The sequence below is a fragment of the Festucalex cinctus genome, chromosome 19, assembly GCF_051991245.1.
Source record: "Festucalex cinctus isolate MCC-2025b chromosome 19, RoL_Fcin_1.0, whole genome shotgun sequence".
NCBI classification, from domain to species: domain Eukaryota; kingdom Metazoa; phylum Chordata; class Actinopteri; order Syngnathiformes; family Syngnathidae; genus Festucalex; species Festucalex cinctus.
The window spans coordinates 16789070-16795448 of record NC_135429.1 but is presented as its reverse complement, the minus strand read 5'-3'; the positions used below and the strand labels follow the sequence as shown (position 1 = coordinate 16795448).

Genomic DNA, 6379 nt, shown 5'->3' with positions numbered 1-6379 from the left:
GACTTCGCCATTGTGCGCTCCGGTAAGGAGTATGAATTCCTTTTTTTGGGGGGGGGGCATACTGCTGTCTTAAGGCTTTTTTATTTTTTTATTTTTTTTATTTTTATCATTTTAAATAGGGATGGGCGAGTACCGATACCAGGTATCGGTATCGGGCCGATACCAGGCATAGGTATCGGGCCGATACCAGCCTTTTTTCAACTACTCGTGACACAGACGCGTACAAGCGAGCGATGGCAGAGGGGGAAGACGTTAAGTGAGTCCTCCTTGCCTGTAAGTGGCGCTAGCTTGCAGCAGTTTTTCACCAAAACTTCACCGCTTTGGAAATACTTATTTTGTTTTGAGCGCCAAGACTATTGAAGAGTGACTGTGCTGTTTTTGTCAAAATTAAAGGAAATATATTTGGTTTTATTTTTTTATTTTTTTATTTTTGGGTCAAAATGTACTACTGGTATCGGTGAGTCCTGAGGGGTCTGGGTATCGGTCTGAAAAAAAAAGGTATCGAACATCCCTAATTTTAAAAATGGATTTTAAACATCGGTCACCACCCTGACAACTTCCCCTCCTGCTTGGGCGACGACCTGGGTTGGCTGTACCGTTTAGACCCACCCAGGCGAAGTGTTGCCGCCGCGGAGCCCTTCCAGATATTGAACATTTTTAACTGTTTGGATTCTTTTGTTTTTATATTAATAGTTGTATTAGTGTGTTTCTTTTAACATTATTATGGCTATTATGTTTTTATTTTTGCTCTGCCAGATGACTTTGGGTGAAGTGGTGTGGGTTGTTTGCTTCTTTTAATTTGTTTTGTTGTTGACAGGTACTGAGGACACCTTGCGGCAGCATTCCCCCTGGTGGTGGTCCAGTTTTCCCACTTATTTGGTTTGCGGTGTCATGGGTGCTGTGTAGTGTTTGGAGTTCCCCTTTTTGTTTTGTTTTTTTGGTACCACTGTCGTGGTAAGTCCCCCAGTCCTGTGGTGTTTTTAGCAGTCCCACACCACTTTCTTTTGTTGTCAGGTTGTTTTTATTAAACTTTTAATTTGTTAAATAAAATTCCTATATTGTGCAATCACATCTTGTCCTGTGGATATTTAAACTGCGTGCCTTTTATTTGTGAAATTTGTTTTAGACTCCTGGGGTGCAAGTCCCCCAGGTGGCGTTGTCCCCACTAACTTAGCCACTTTGCCACACTAGGTTTTGTTTTATTGTTTAAAAATTGACAATATGCCCACCTGTCAAGACTGGTTTAAATTTCTTGAATCCATCCATTAACCAAAATGCTTTTTTTGAAATTCAATTTAAAGGCCCAGTCTGCTGGTTTCACTCATGAATATGCAATTTTTAAATACAGGATTTAAACAAACTACTTCTCAATTTACATATCTGGGCTTCTCTTAACGTGTGGTGGTGATTTTGTCCTAAGGCCTGTATTTTGCCATTTTGTGTTTGTTTTGTAAACAGTGAGACATTTCTATGGAAAGATGGTGTTTACACCCCTCTAATCGCAGAGCGGGGGGGTGGCGTTTCGCAAACGGGGCCGGGCGAATTTGTCAGCTGCGTGACATCACTCCCGCGGCAATTTGAAAGCACGCATTTTTTTTTTCTCCACTCATTCACATGTAAGCTTCTGTGAGTGAAAAAAATAAGTGCGGAAGTGACGTCACGCAGCCGACACGTTCACCCGGCCCCGTTTGCGACACGCCTGCCCACGCCAGAAGATTCAATTTATCTGGCTGTAAAAACGGAACAAGTCAAGTTTGTCCTTGTTTTATTAGTGAGCAAAATCCAATGTAACATCTTACCCCATATAGAGTGACAACTTTATGCATTGGTGGGGCAACGCGTCACATATTCACTCTTTGATGGCTCTGCACGGACAAAGTATGAACATGACATGAATACAAAAATTACTTTGGTCTTTCATCTGGTATACATTTTGTTTATATATGATGCAGACCCGTCACCAGAAAGAAATTGTAGGGGGTCATTACCTTTTTTTGGGGGGGGCACACTTTATCAACCTAAATCTAATGTTCATCAGGTTGAACAGCAGCATTGTGACAACTGCAAAAGTGTTCAGAAATATTTTCTGTCACTTAAAAGCGGCAGTTCGTTCTGAAATCTTAAAGAACTGAAAAAAAAAATGTGTAGTTCATTTTGCATTTATTCAACTCAAAAGTTCATTTGAAACAAATCCACTCTTCACTTCTATAAACAACTATGTCCGAATGAATGACTCTGTGACCCAGCCCCTTCTATCTGGAATTGGCTAGCAATTGCCTTCATTTGCGTGTTGGATTAGGGCTGTACGATATGGACAAAATTTCCTTTCATTTTTGCCAGACATCTCTATTCTTTGATCTTTGACTCAACATGAGACTTCACATCATTTTACTTTTTTTATGGTGCCTTCTGTATTTTGTGTTATTTTATTTCTATACTTGTAGATTTTATTTTTATTTTTTTAGTATTTTATTTGCGTGTATACTTATCTACTTATATTTACTCTAATTAATTTTATTTTGTGTTATTTTATTTCACTTGTGTCTACTAAAAGACTAATTTCTATTCCATGCACAGCACTTTGTATGCAGCAATTGATGTTTTAAAGTGATTTAGAAATAAGGTTGAGTTATGTCGATGATATACAGAAACAACATCCCAGGTAGCAAAATTCCTCCGGCTCATATATGGGCCACATGCTTGCGTTTGTTCTGGCCCAGTATACGGCTGGGTCCTCGGGCCAAGACCGGCCCACACACGGCAAGACGTTCTGGTTCAACATGAATGGGCCTGACATGGGCCAGTGTATTGTTAACAACAGAAAAAGGCTGTGGCTCACTTCTGGCCCACATGCTGTCTTACTTTAGGTAGCCTATAATAAATTGGCCCACCTCTGGCCCACACACGGCATACCGATATTAACTGAAAACTCTACTGTTGGCCCAGGTCTGGCCCATACACTATAAACCGATCAATTTAAGATGTGCTGCCGGCCCAAACCTGGCCCATGCACTGCATGAAAGATTATGTTGTCATGGAGATCTTGTGTCCCATCCACACTCTAAAAAGAGAATTGTTTAACCAATTAAAGATTACAAATTGAACTGTTGACCAATTAAAAAAATGCTTCAATTGTTAACGTATTACTGAATTAAGTTAGTCCAAAAAGAATATATTAAGTTTAATTGATTATGAGTTCATTAAATTTAATACTTTGAATTAGTCATTTTTTTAGATGAATATATTTAATTTAATGAACTCATAATTAATTAAACTTAATATTCACTTTGGACTAACTTCAATTGAGTGTTACCAGTTGAAACAATTTTTTAAGTTGGTCAACAATTCAATTCATAATCTTAAATTCGTTAAACAATTCTGTTTTAAGAGTGCAGTCTTTTTTTTTTTTGTATTTCTGAAATACTGAAACATGACACTCCAGATTGCCGTTAAAAATTTAGATAAAGCCGTCTTCATTAGAACAGTCTGATTTGTTGCAGTTGTTGAATGGATTTAAAAGTGCTAAAATGGCAAGTGGTCCCTTGCTTTGATATTATTGATATTAATAAAATACTCTTGAGTAGTATTTTTCAGCATTTCAGAAACACCAGTGAAAAATGCAGCAATACATACAGTAAACACTAGTTAGTGCAACACAAGACCTGATATCTGTGTATGTACATGAATGTTTCTGTGACGATTAAAAATATACAAGTACATGAATACACCAAAAGTGACGAAAGGTGATCAATTTATTACTAAACACAGCAACAACAGGAGCTAATTTATTACTTAAAACATCCACAACAAGTTACTGTTCAACAATGCAACAAAACATGCTAATTTACAGACAAACCCCAATTTAACTGTCACTCAATCTGAGTCGCCGTTTTTTCGCCCGTTCTCTGTCTGCTGCGAGCTGCAACCATCTCTTCATATGGCTCTCTGTTTCGTGTTGTGAGGCTGTTGTTGTGAGGGGGCTCTTTCTGACAGCATCTGAAATAGACAACCATTTAATAAAGAAACATTTTGTTAGTACAATGCAAATACAATGTGGCAAAATTATTTGACCCTGCAGAAATTTAAACAGATTGAAAAATCTGAATATTTACCAATTAGGACAGCCTTTAATTGCAGAGATGACATTGATGTTTTCGCATTTACTCCTCTCCAATTCGTCTCCAGGCTGTTTGAGATCGTCTGCTTCATTAAACGCCACACTGTCTTTCACGTCACATCCCCGATAACACTCAAGTGGTTTATCTAAAAGGATAAAGTAGTTTATTTGAGTGTCAGAAGACAAAATGATTAGGTTGAGAGAGTTAAGTCAAGGGTACCGCAACATACTGTATATTATTATCTGAAATTTGGGTCAATGTGGCCAGAAAGCTAAAAAATTGTGAATTGCTAAAAATGATATACAGGACGGTACGCAAATATGTTTGAGTAAGTTAAGTGTATATGTGCATGTGCTGCATTTGTTACTAGGGCTGGATGATTATGGAAAATGATCATCTATTTCTGATTGAGATTGAAATCCCAATTAATAAAATAATTATTCATCAATTTCTTTTTTTCAAGTACAACAACCTAACCTTATAAATATATGAAATTAAAGCTTCTTGCAATTTCATTCATTTCAAACATAACCATCATTACCATCTTTATTATCGTATTTATTTTATTTTTTGTGCTATGTCATATGGAAATGTGTGTTAGTATGATAAAAACAAAAAAGTCCTTGGATCAAATATTTGTATCCTTCAATTTTGAGGAAAATCCTCTTAAATACCACAATACATACCCTTTAAAATTACATGTAACAAAGAATCACTTACAGGTTGTAGTTAAGGATTCTTGAGGAGTCCTTGTTGATGTGTGCATTGGCTGGGACCATGGGTTAGGATTATCTTGAAAGAAATAGAATTTTAGATTTTAGCATAAAAATAATTTTTAAAAATGACATAAAAAAACATGGGCAAATGATTTTTAAAAAATGAATTAAATGAACAGGAAACATATTTATGACATAACCAATATGAAAACGCGATGCCATAAATTCAAAATAGAAATTTCCTTAAAAATGTTTTGTGATTGGGCTTGTATAGGCCATCTAAAAATCACACAATATAGCAGCCATCCATACATTATCTGAACTCCTTATCATCCCTGATGTCTTTGGGCTAGTTTCCATACAAAATAACTTGCAAATTAATCTCCTAATGTTATGCAGAATTCATGTGACTTCACATTTTTCCGCAACTGTCCCACCTCACCTCAATTTACTCAGCAAACTCACATATGGGCCACAGGCGATGTATCGCCTGTGGCCCGTAATGTCACTCACGCAGGTTACAGAAGTGCACCTGCGGCTGCCCGCCAATTGAAATAGCTTGCACAAGTTAGAACATTTGAAATATGATTTACAAATCTCTAGAGTTCTAGGCAGTTTGTCCCATTAAGCTACATTTCGATAGTTTTGTAAGTGCTTGATTTAATCACGGTGTGGTCTAGTGAAGTGAATGGCGTTTTTGTTTTTTTTGTTTTTTTGGTTGGGGTGGATAATCCCAACAGAGGAACTTCGGTATCTTATTTATTACTCTAGCTAGCTAGCTAGCTAGCTAACTTTACCACACCGGAACAGATGCTATTTTAGCTCACAAAAAAAAAGTGTTCAACCACACGCCCGGTATTTCACAAACATCCATGGCAAAATTTCAATGTTATGAAATAAAACAAAATGTGAAAACACGCTTACCTAATAGCGACCCACTTCAACGTAGTCCAGTAGTCAAGTGGATGGCGGTTTCTTTTATTTATTTATTTTTTTAACAGGAAGGTTGAGAGAGGAGTGCTCGGTGTCGCTCGGTGCAATACAGCGTGTCCTGCACGGGCAGTCAATGAAACGTTAAATAAGTAAGGCTAGTAAAAGAAAACTCCGTCCCAAAACTACAACAACAAAACAAACAAGTGACTTACCGCAGTCGGTTTCCTCGTGGCTCCAAAAGAATAGTTGTGTGACTACTATCCTGACTGTTGTCAAAACGCCGTACAAAAATGAATGTGTTCATTTGAATTTAGCCGCCGGCGACGTCACTTCTGGATCCAGCGAGTAAACGCCAACGGCATCCAGCGCCGCAGCGCATACGAGTAGTACCTGTACTCCAAAGACCAACATCCCTTGCCATGGAGCATGCGCATATGCCGCCTGCTTTTTTTTTTGGTAGTGGCGGGCTGGTGGATGAATGTCTGTTCTGGCCCGGCAACGGCATCATACTTGTGTATCGTCGCAAGAAGAAAAAAAACATGTGGGCCAAAACTCACATCACGGTCATGGGCCATGAACAGTATAAATACCCTTGGCCCAGTAACAACTTGA

The 6379-nt window shown here is 38.0% G+C and overlaps 1 long non-coding RNA gene across 1 annotated transcript; it reads right to left on the bottom strand.

Moving 5' to 3' along the window:
* Positions 1-3734: 3734 nt before the first annotated feature.
* Positions 3735-6008, bottom strand: LOC144007604 (uncharacterized). The gene is made up of 5 exons (XR_013280239.1): positions 5980-6008; positions 5759-5885; positions 4839-4910; positions 4113-4263; positions 3735-3996 (listed from the first exon to the last, which is right to left on the bottom strand). It is a non-coding gene; the product is annotated as an uncharacterized LOC144007604 (long non-coding RNA).
* Between the last annotated feature and the right edge of the window lie 371 nt (positions 6009-6379).